The sequence below is a fragment of the Panicum virgatum genome, chromosome 3N, assembly GCF_016808335.1.
Source record: "Panicum virgatum strain AP13 chromosome 3N, P.virgatum_v5, whole genome shotgun sequence".
Classification (NCBI taxonomy): Eukaryota; Viridiplantae; Streptophyta; class Magnoliopsida; order Poales; family Poaceae; genus Panicum; species Panicum virgatum.
The window spans coordinates 59,591,780-59,604,261 of NC_053147.1; the positions used below are offsets into that span (position 1 = coordinate 59,591,780).

General features: G+C 45.7%; 1 long non-coding RNA gene across 1 annotated transcript; it reads right to left on the minus strand.

Annotated features, from left to right (window-relative positions):
- Window positions 1–286: 286 nt before the first annotated feature.
- On the minus strand, window positions 287–1,788 carry LOC120666404. Its single transcript, XR_005671702.1, has 2 exons — window positions 1,287–1,788; window positions 287–540 (listed from the first exon to the last, which is right to left on the minus strand). It is a non-coding gene; the product is annotated as an uncharacterized LOC120666404 (long non-coding RNA).
- Between the last annotated feature and the right edge of the window lie 10,694 nt (window positions 1,789–12,482).

The window sequence follows — 12,482 nt, forward strand, 5'->3', positions numbered from 1 at the left end:
AGGGAAATAAAATTTGCCTGTCGGGACACCGACAGAAACAATTTTCCTGTCGGTTCGTGACTCACAGAAAAATTGGTACTCACCAGGTTTATGTTTTCAGCCCTGTCACCGGGAACCGACAACACACATCCAACAACAGTAAAATCAGTTCCCTGTCCATCTGGAATAGTCAAAACAATGCATCCGCAGTCACAGAAATTGAAATCCACAATTTGAGATTTAATTCTGATTATATATAGCAGCAGCTGCTACATTGGAATGAAATAACATGGATACACATCGGGCAGAGAACCATAGAGATCAGCCAAATTGATTAATTATAGAAATGACACCATCAGTTTGAAATATCGTATGTGAATTGGCAGAAATCATACAAAAGAAGGGGAATAATCTACTCTATAAAGAAAATCTGTATCTTCTAGCCCATGGATGCTTCAGCAAACAATCCACATGCACATCATATAGGGTTCATTTTGTCTTCCACTTGCCATCAATTAGGACTTGTATCAGCTGGGTCATTGATCATCCATGAAACAAAACCTGCAGTGGAATATTTTGCCGTTAGAGAGACTAAATCAAACCAGATGTGACACAGCTAAGAAGCTAACACTAAAAGAATAGCCAGAAGCTAGCACTGAAATTACTTGTGCTTGGTAGGAAAGACGAATTATCTGTATTTCAGTACTACAATTTAGGAAATCTTAATAAAGTAAAAAGAAACATTGACAATCCATAATTGTAGACAAGAACACCTTGATTCCACTGCCGGAGATATCCTAGCCTGCACACTGCAGCCAGAAACTTGAGCTCCTTGTTTGCTGCACCAAATGCTCTACAACCAGAGGTATTTTCCATGTGAGATATGACTCTAAAATGTGGCAAGTCATAAGCACTTATCACAGTATATAACCAATACAAAATAGAACAAGGCAACATTGCAAGAACTTAACTGTAATCCAGCATAATAGGCATCTACACTTGCTATACTAAAAATTCATAAATCATTTGGGCAAAGTGACATCAGTAGTATTCACTTGTGGCTTGAAAGCATAGACTAGTTGAAACTTTCTTGAGACCTTACCTTGAGATTTACACCGAATGTCATTTTGATACAAACAAAACAGTTTTACAATTTAATTGGTAGTACAATAGCTGGAAAGATATGACTGAATTGAAATACATCTGGAAAGATTTTAAAGATATCTTGGTACTGGCATGGAACAAATGGTTTGCTAATCTCATCCGTAACTAAACAAGGAAGGCAGTAGTTGCTCAGGGAGACTCACAAGTGGCAGCAAATGGGCAAGGGGTCGCGCAGTGCGAGCTCGAAGGAGGAGGAGGACATACCCCGATGCCTACAGCCCAGCCCCAAGAGCTTAGCTCCAGCTGATGCTTCCACACAAGAGCCCGAATGCCTCGTGGGCTAGATTTGCAAAAATCACACAGGGATCCTACATGCCGGCAGCTGCTCCATCACGGCTCCTCACCTGCACTTGTGCACGCATGGATCGTGTGTACCTGTCGCTGCTCCACCACGCCATCTCACCTGCACTTGGTTGTGCATGATGAGAGCAGACGGTGGTGCCGGCACCAGCGCTGGGCCCGTGCAGATGGCGCCCCGAGGCAGGTGCGGACAGCGGCGCCGGGGTCAGCGGAGATGTCGACGCCAGGGCGAGGAGAAGCTCGGTGGCAGCGCTGCCGTGGGGACGAGATGCGGGGGCGGCCTGCGGTGGAGACGAGATGCGGGGGCGGCGGTGGCGCTGCGGGGGAGAGGAGACGGGAGGGGCTGGCGTAGGGATGGCAATGGGTACAAATCCGTCGGTATCACTAATCTAAACCCGCACCCGCCAGGATAAAATTGTACCTATTAAAAAACCCATACCCGTCGCGGGTATGATTTCATGTCCGTACCCATACCCGTGCGGGCTTTTTTACCCGCGGGTTTCCCGTACCCGATAGAAGAAGCAACAAAATTTAATAGAAAACATAAACAAATACACAATGCATTATAGCCAAATGAGTCTATGAATAGGTAATCATCGATGAGAATGGAAGTACATGAGCCTAAGTCTCTTTTAGCATGTGATTGTACCTTATTTTGATACAAGATCTTGTGACATTAGTATTTTAGGTTATATATTGTCGGGTTTATTGTACCCACAGATTTGCGGATTTTGGTATTTGAAGAACAAACCCGCATCCGCAAACCCGACGGGTACGAAGTTTATCCCATTAAAAAACCCGCGGGTATAGAATTTAGTCTATGTCCGCACCCTAATGGAGCAAAAACCCATCGGGTTTCGGGTTTCGAGTACCCATTGCCATCCCTAGGCTGGCGCTTGTGGCTAGGGTTAGCCCTGATGGTTTTATACATCGAGGCGCACAAGCGCGCACCCTGTTGGCCGACTAAAAGGCCACAGCGGCCCAGGCCCACGTTAGCTGCTTACTTTGCTTTGCACTCCGTGGCAACAGACAATTTTTCTGTCGGTTTGTTACTATGCACAGAGAAATTCAATTTCTCTGAGCGTTTTTGCTGTGACGCACAGAAAAATTTATTTTCTCTGTGCGTTTTTATAATTTTTCTATGTGTTTTGTTACAACCCATAGATTAATATTAATTTTTCTATGTGTTATTGCAAAACCCGACAGAAAAACTCATCACACACAGAGAAATCTTGGTTTCCAGTAGTGCAAACCCTTGCCGGCTACCGGATTGTACTGAACCATTGTTAACTGAGGCGTGGATTATTATCAGTGCATCAATATAGCTAGTTAAGGATTGATTACACTACTACAAAATAACTCATTACACTGAACCATTGGTGGTTGATGCCTTCCAAGTAAATAACTTTCCTTGGCTATCAACAATCGCCAAGGAAAGTTGTATCCTCAGCCATCGATGACCGCCAAAAAAAGTTATATCCTTGACAGTTGCAATATTTTCTTGGCGGCTGGCTGCCAAGGTAATTGAATTTCATTGGCTCTCTATCCTTGGCGGATTGATCATTTCCTTGGCAGTTTTTGGCCGCCAAGTCAATTCCATTTTGGTAGTATTGGGTCCAAACTAGTATCAATAACGGTTCCGCAACCGGTACTGCGCAATCGAGAATAAAAGTCTCGGTTATTAGTACGGGTTGCATGTTTTGGTACTAAAAATACTTTTAGTATCTATTATTAACACCAACGAATCCGATTGGAAGGAAAATGTTTTCCTTTGCAATTAACTCATGGGGACCCTTTAGTACTAAACAGCCCACAATACTAATGTGAATGTAGGCTTTAGAACTCGTTGATAAGACCAACCGGTACTAATATAGACCCTTTAGTACTAGTTGGTGTTACCACACCCGGTAATACTGAGTAGCTCATACTAGTATTTTTAGGGTGGACCGAAGGCCTTTTTTCAATTAATGTTAGTCCTAACTAAATATAAGGGGTGAAATTAAAGTCACACTTCTGCATTAGTTAAGGGACGAAAAATATATTTTTTCTAATGCTTTAATTTTAATGAGTTATCATTGTGAATGAGCTACTCTATAAATTGGACTTAGATTGCGGAAGTAGCTAGGTCTATAAGCTTTTACAATGTATCCAGAGGGCCCGCTGATAGGATTGGTATATATGGAGGGTGTGGGAGCTAGCGAGAGAGAGAGAGAGAGAGAGAGAGAGAGAGAGAGAGAGAGAGAGAGAGAGAGAGAGAGAGAGAGAGAGAGAGCATTCTCAGCATCATGTTCCTTTCTTAGGGCTGGGATGTGTCGAGAATGGAAGGAGCACGTCGACATGGAGAACCATGAGGGCATTCTCAGCATCATGCTGGGAAAAAGCATCTAAAAATCCCAGCCAATAAGAATGCATCCAGCAAGCTATCAAACATGTATAGTTGAGTTTTGATTTTTTTTGTTACAAATGAAAAGTACACAAGGATTGTAGGAATGCATCACCTTCATTGTCCATATGGTTGTGCCTTTGAGCTTCGTCAGTCATGTGGACAATGTCATCAGGTAGGGCAAGGCCGTCATCTAAAATAACGACAGCAACTAAGAGTGTATACATCATGCAAGCCTAGCTAATATAATGCCGGGAAGAATCATGGTAGCTACCAGATCACCCTCTGACTGTTCTCTTTGCCAAAACCACTGGTAGAGCAAAACTAGGACAGGCATTATTGCTTTGCCAAAGTTAGTAAGGGAAAAAACTGTGGGTTGCAAGGCTGAGTCACCAGGATTAATGGGAAAGAGGCTTGGTTACGTGATCCAACTGTCCGGAGAGATGTCTTGGGTTTCTGGAATGCTGAAAAAATAATTTGGAAGTGGGAAAACTGTTCACTGGTATAGGAGGAACAATTGTTGCAGTTTTGGCCTTTTGGGTGTGCTCAAGTGTAGAAGATGAAAGGCCATGCTACTGAATCACCGGATTATTGTTAGCTGGGTTTACTGAATACTTATTATCAGGTTAGTGTTACAGTCTACTATACTAGCATGTTTTAGTAGTAAACTAGAAAAATGCCGCGTTGTTGGCGCCCTTGAGAGGCCCATCACAGACGTATATATCAGTGCTTATTAAGTTTTGTTGTGGGCTTCATCAAATTTGATTTGTGTTGTTAAATGTATGTGTGTGAGGTGTGGAGCGTTGAAATATGTCTATGTATCGTTCATCGCTCTGTAGAGAGAAAGCACGTACGTGGCAATAATTATAGGTGTCAATGTTGTGGTATATGTAGTGTGCAAGTGTGGGAGGCAATTTAACCCGTCATCGATACGCATTAAGGGGGTTGGTTTCGCAAAAATCTTGGGGGTTTTATGTGAAATTAATGTTTGCCAAAGTGCAGATTGATTTCGCCAAAGTTTAGGGGGTTTTATGTGAAAGCGACTTAGGCAAAGTGCCAGTTGATTTTACCCCAATCCAGGGGGTTTTTCATAAATTTGCCATTTATAGAGTGTATGTCGATTTTATCAAAGTTCAGGGGGTCTTTTGTAAAATTAACATTCACTCTTTTGCAAAATTGCCGTTCATGGACTGCGGGTTGATTTCACTAAAGTTCGGAGGAATTTTTGCAATATTTACATACCCAAGGTGATTTGGGGTGCCATAGCCACCCTCTACTAGTGCAAGGGAATGCACCGGAATTAGTAGGAAAGATCCCAAATTTTGGCCACTAATACTTTTCAATTTTGCACGTTTACGGCTAGAAAGTACTGATACGAGTTGTGGTGCTTGTGGCAATGGCAGCGGGATGCCGGAAAGCTGCGAGAAAGTCCCAGTGGTTTCAGGAATCCAGTTCGTGATTCGCTGATGCATGAAAGAAAATTGAGGTTCTCGCGATTAGCAAATACCGATTTACCGAGGTGCTCTATTCCCCGCATATCCGAGGGGCAAGAACGCATCGTAGAAGTGCCTCCACCACAGCATCCCCGCCATCCTCGCGCTCTCCTGCCTTCGGCTCCGCTCCCGGCGCCACTGCCGCCAACCCTAACCAAGCTCGCCGTCGCGCCACCGCCTTTTCCTCTCCCCCGCCGCCAGCCACTGCCCACCGAGGGTCCGACCCCACCCGGCCGAGCACCGCCTCGCCCTACGCCGGCCAACCCCCCTCCACCGTCGGGCCGCCTCCGTTCTCGGACCCCTTCTCTAGGTCCAGTGGCCATTGGAGCCCCGGCAACCCTGGAATCTAAAATCTGCCGCCCTCCACCACCCCGCCCGCCGCGACCTCGCCGACGGCCGCTCCGCCCAACTACCACCCTTCCCCTTCCCCTAGCTCGCAACCCCCGCCGGTGGCCGCTCCTCCCTCCCCTGCTCGAGGAAGACGATGAACAGTGGTGGCTGGTGGCTTCTGCATGCGATGCGTCGGGATAAAATCGCGCGGGCGATGAATAGATTTTTCGGATTTTCCCACTCTTTTGTTTCTCAAACTAACAATCTTGCTGCATCTTTCTACCAATTTAAATGCCTGCACGTGGTGCACCTTCAGTATTATTTGAATCACAAGGGCAGGCCCATATTCTTTTTTTTTTCCTTTTGGTCCAATGTTCTAGTCTTTTCAAAATTTCCAGTGGCTAATTGTGAATTGAAAAAGAAAAATGTTCTTATATTTAGAGGGTTCACTTTATTTACAATAAGTTAGCGAACATGCATTTTCCTCCCTGAGTATTCATGTGGTCAGTACTTTAAATAAGATGAGTAGCAAATACACGGAAAGGGAAGTTTGCTATATATAATAAAAGCATTGGACATATGCAAACAAATTGAAGAAGTATATACGAGTATTTGATTGAGAATCTTGACTATAAAAGGTCTGGTCAGAGAGAGGGCTAGTGTCGTAGAATTCAAGAATTAATTGAAAGAGGAACAACAAACTAGGAAGTATGTGTGGGTGTCCTGCTTTCAGGACCGACAACAAGCAACAACCTCAAACCACAACCATTTTCTTTCCAGTAGAAATTCGAGGCACCAGGAATCATACGTATCCATCAGCGGTGTGAAGTTCCAGATGTATGCTGGCCTCTGGAGCATTTTTCTTTGGAGTTCCAGATCGTTGCACAGGATAGTTCCTTGCCCTGTGAGTCGGCGCTGCAGTCAGTAAATGATTTATTCCCCTGGGAGAGGGCAGTTTGTGGGTTAGAAGAAGAAAAAAAGAAGAAAAAAAGCGACATGCAGCTGTGTGGGAGAAGCTCAGGGGTGGGTTAAGGTAGTGAATATAATTTCTTTTTTTCCATTTTCTCTTGGCAACTTATTAATTTTGTTCTGGACATCCAACTGATCCACCGTCCCATAACACAGGGTCAATAAAAGAATAATTATGCATTCCTGCTATAATTGCACAGCTTTGAATAAGCCTTTATATATGGACGAGTGCCTTTTTTTCTAGTAATAATAGCTAAACGAACATAACACTCCACATTTTATATATATTCCACAAATAAATTCCATATATAACCTTCAGTTTCAGTAGATTTTATATATACTCATGGAATACGTTTCACATTCCATATTTCGTTCATAGGGCTCTGGGAGGTCTCGAGAATCAAAGGAGCACCAATGTCAGTACAGCCTCACAGCTCAATGTTCATGCTTTCCTCCGGCTATCTCACTGACAGACCCGTCAACCGTACGTCATGGAAGCTGGCAAGTGCGGCAAACGACAGGCCACACGAACAGAATGATGCAGATCCAGCACATCCACCTCTGTTCTACTGCTCGCACACTGAACACAAGTTACGCTGCCTCAATCTCAACTGCATGATCAAGAACCTTTTGCTGCAGGACATTTCCTTCGAAGCTATAATGCTTGTGTGAATAATTGTGCTTGTTTCCTCAAATTAACGAAGAAGTTTGGTGTGGACGATTATGCTTTAATGTACTTGAAAAGAAAACTTACCCCTAAAAAAAGTAATGACTTCACTACAGCCGGTCGTAATTTTATCAAAACGTACGCACCCTTTACATCAATTATCTCACATATTCAATACACTAGACACACCACGTGGAACAATCTCATCCTCAAGTGGAGTGGAGAATCCTTTATCTCTCCTACGGCAGCACAAACAAGCAATTTCAAAACTTAAAATAGCTATAGTTCTTTAACTAGCCATCAAATTCTAATTCTAATTAGAAATATTTTTCTTTTGAAAGGAACCTCAAAATAAGATGTCACTTGCATATGTTTCAACAATATTTTTCAAATTGCTTTTATAGATTAGAAAAATATATACCAACACAAACTAGTAAAAATGCTCAATTGACATGCTAAAGTTTGCCTATCACCGATCGTGCTATAAACATCCACCTACCCCCAACACAATTGTTTGCCTCATACTCTAATCACATCATCCAGTTATCTTCTAAATATCAACAGGAATATTCACTAAGCTAAACTCAGGCTAGCCAAGCAACATTTTGTAAAGCAATAAGCAAATTAGAAGACACTAAAAGGTATTTTGTCACACAAAAAATATCTTTGAAACATAGTGGTGTAGGATCTTGTTTTGAAGCTCATATTGAAAGGAGCGCCGCTATCTCACCAGATTATGATTTGGACGCTCGATTTTGAAATATGGTCTTTTTTTGTTTTTGAGGTAGTGTGGATACACATATATCTCTTTCTCTTACTCGCATACGTATGCATGTGCTCACATCATTCGTACTTTTTTCTCTCCCTCACATGCATGCAGTCATGCAGACATCCTAGGTGCTCTCCCATAAAGACATCCTATTAGTACTTATACCCTTGCATAAGTTTTTAGTCTTAGCTAAAGTTTAGCCTGTTGGAAGAACTAGTGTATCTTTGGATATTAGCATTTGGATCCAAACAGCCAAGACTCTTAGAAGTCATGACAAGTCCATTTAATTTGCTGATCGAACAACTATGCTAGCTATAAATATGCAGTTCAGTCTGACCACGAAGCGTAAGAGTTCAGAGAGACAACCATAGAGTAAAACCACGCGCATATAGTTCCATAACAGCAGTGAATTCTTTCACTGTAAAATAGAAATGCGAGGCGTCAGGATTTAAAGCAAAACCTTCCTTTCCTCCTCTACTGTGGTTCCTGATGCCGCGGAGCCGACCCTGCACTGATCGTCGCGTCTGCGCACTCCGTGTCTTACAAGTCTTCCAAGCCAACCCGTGATTCATCTTCAACCTGAAACCGCATGCAGGATCAGCTAGCTGGACACCTGCAAGCTATACAAGCAAGTACAGTGGTGTTACTGTTACCTGCCTATAGAAGCTTAGCTATACATGGGGCTTCATGTCTAGCTAGCTTGTAGAGAAGTTGGTTAGCTTAGTTTAAGGCGCAGAAGACCCAGTAGAAGTAACTACTCACTAGTAGTTATTACTCTCCGTCCATGCCCTAGTACCCTGTTCGCTGGTGCTAAATAAAGGATCTTACAAATCGTTCTTGTAACAGTGGTTGACATGAACGTGGAGTATCTTCCTCTTCCTCGATGTTGCCTCTTCTTGATATTGGCTTCTTCTAGATCATTATGTTGCTCTTTTGGGTTCATGCCATGTTGCCTCGATGTGTCGATGCGCTGTCATCGCAACTAAACTTTCAGACCTGCAGATGCCGGGTTCAAAGTCTTCGTACAAAATCCGGCGCCACGGAATGCTGCGCTGGCAGAGATTAATTAGCTGAGTTCGCTGATCCAAAATTAATCGTCCGGTCCATTAGGGGCCATTGACTTAGCTTGCAGCTGCTCGATTGCATCTCCATTCTAACCTGCTCGGTTAATGGCCAGCATTAATTGAGGCAGTTACAGAAAACCACCTCGCAAAATTCGTTAACGGAGGTGGTTATTATAAAAGAGATCACTTCCAGAAATACACCTATTTTCGAAGGCGGACAACTTATAGGATCCACCTCGGTTAATTGTTGTCAAACCCTAATAGTCCAACCCGGCCCGACCCCTCCCTCTTATCTCTCTCCAATCTTATCTCCTCATGCCTCGCACCTCTCCCTCTCCATCCCGGCGAGCAGCGGCTCTCCCCTCCCCGCCGCTCTTCCTGTGCCGGCAGCAGTGGGCGGACGGCGGCGCGGGGGCTCCACGGTGGCACAGTAGCTGCACGGTGGCGGGGCTCCACGACGACGCGGGGGCTCACGGCAGCGGGGCTCGACGGCAACAGGGGCTCCACAGCGGCGGGGCCTCCACAGCGGCGGGGCCTCCATGACGTCGGGGCTCCACGACGGCGCGGATCCACGGCGGGGGCTCCACAGCGGTGCAGGGGCTCCACGGAGGAGGGGCTCCACGGCAGCGGGGCTCTATGGCGATGCAGGTCCATGGTGGTGCGGGGCTGCATGGCGGCACAGCGGCAATGGCCTTGGTGGGCCCTAAATGGGCTCAGTGGGCTTTTTCTTTTCTTTTTTTTAAACTTGATTTACCGAGGCGGGCATCCAAGTGCCTCGGAAATGACCATATTTACCATGACCAGGCGGTTGGCCTGCCCGCCTTGGTAAATCCATTGTGCCCACCTCGGTAAAATTTTCTGTAGTAGTGTTGTTTTCATGCTTCCATTCTCATTTCCACATGCATGGTCAGTTGGTCACATGGCTGGTGGCTTTTTCTTTTGAAAAAAAAAACTTGCAGGAACTATGCCTTTCAATTCACCTAGCTAGGCATTTCAGGAATGCACAGACTAAACGCTCTCCTATAAATAGAGATGATAGATGAGGCTAAGCGTCCATCCGCATCATCTTGCAAATACATATGTGGAAAATTTTACAATGCTTGGAGAGGCAGAGAGCAACCACGACATCACCGTTGCGCCGCTGCGCCTTCACCTATAAGGATTGCCATGGCCTGCAGCACAACACAGGCCAATGGGGTGGCAACAGCGGCATCTCCACCACTTTGGTCACCTCTAAAATAGATGATCCAAGTATCCGACCAAAGAGAGGAATTCCTATTAATTAAACTAATACCCCTAATTATTCTTTGCTAGCTCATCAATATGTCCTTCAGATTTTGGTGATCAATGTGTGAGGTCTCTATGCCCGATCCTGCTCCATGTGCATATTATCGGTGGCCTAGGCGAGTTCGTGATGGGAGTTCACGCACTACAAAAAATTTGTTGATCCATGATAATTATATTTCGTCACATATCACCAAAAACCATCATAAAATAGTATCTATGACGATCTCAAATTGCGTCATGTATTGAGCTTCATAGATTACACCTCGTGACATTCCTTAAAAATTCGTTACAGATTGCTTGACTTATGACGTTTTGACACTGTCATAAAATATCAGGCCCCCGAAACCCAACCCAATCCCTTTTTTTTATGATGAAAACAAACATCACAAACAGTATAATATTCGTCATGGATTCAATTGCCATGTCACACATTGATGACATGGAGGATGACATGGCTGTTGACATGGTGATGACATGGATGGCAATGATGACGTGTAAATTGATTTGGTCGATGACATGGCTACTGACATGGTAATGATGTGAAAAATGGTGCTGACATGGCAGGCGACCTGGCGATCGACATGGCAGGTGATGTGGCGAACGACATCGCAGGTGACGTGGCGAGCGACATGGTAAGTGATGGGGCAGGTGACATCAGCAGCACAGCACAACCCATGAGTGTATGTGCCCAATTCAGAGTGGGCCACTAAGTTGGCCCTAATTCCTCCCAAGATTAACTAACCGCTAAATAGATTTATGTTTATACACAGCCCTGGCGAGCAGGCCTGGGCGTGCGGCAGCGTCTTGGTTCGGCGAGCAGACTGCAGACTTGTGCAGGAAGTGGTGCGGCAGCAGCAGTGCAGGGGCAGTGCAGGAGGAGGCGCAGGCTGCACGAGGTGACGGCGGCCTCAGGTTCGCTCCTGGTGGCGGAGGCATGCAGCACTGGGTAGGGCGCGACGTGGGGAGAGCGTGGCTGCAGGGGGAGGCGATGAGCACGCAGGACAGGACGCCTCCACGCGCAGCAGCAGGGGCGCAGGGCCTCGGGCTCCTTTTATACAGTAAGAGAGGAAGGGGAGGGAACGGCACAGAGTGAGCGATGGTGCTTGGGGTGAGCATTGATAGCCTTCAAGGGAGGGCTTTTTTGGAGAGGAAACGGAAGGAGGTGAGGGAGTTGTGGCTGCTACACTGAGAGCATTGAGGATGGGAAACGCAGTGGGGAAGGAGAGCGGGCACGGCCACTGGAGCAAGCGGGGAGAAACGGAGGCGACCAGACCAGAGGTGGCCATGAGCAGCGGCCGGGAACACTGTAATGAACATGGCTCCATTTAGACCATTTCGAGTGATTTTGGTGATCGAGTGACAACGCAATCAATGGGACTAACGAGTTTGCGAGATCACATTTGTAGGATTCTTTAGGTCCCTTGGATGGAGTCCAAACCGTATCCGAGACGTCCAATTCATCGTCGAGACGTTAAAATCACCGTCAAGACACTCAAGTCGCAGGGGAAAAGCAGAGATTGGACAAATGACCGCTGCGACGAATTGGACAAATGCAAAGAAGAATTAAGAAAAACTCAGAAAGACCGGATTATCCGACGTAGGGTCGGACTATCGGAACAACCCCCCCCCCCCCCCCCCGTCGGACTAACCGACACAAGACGTCTGGGTTCAAGTGCGACCGGATGATCCGACGCAAGCAAGTGGACCACGTCGGTCTAATGGTCGGATCAATGTCCAGAGAGCATGTCAAGGGTGCAGCAGAAAAGTCTTTAGCACCGGATGATCCGATGCCACGTCGGACCAATGCGTCGGAGTAATAGCAGGCGCAAAAGAAGAAAACTCTTCAGGACCGAATGATCCGATGCCCCGTCGAAGTAATGCGTCGGACTATCCGGTGCCTGCTACATTAGTTGTCATAAGCTCAATGGATACACCAGGGCTTAGAGAGACCGGATAATCCGACGCCCCATGGTCAGATGATCCGACGCCTATGCAGAAAAATGCGTAACGGTTCTAAACGGCTAGTTCGACTTGGTGGGCTATAAATATACCATCCCCCGGCCATTTGAAGTTTGCT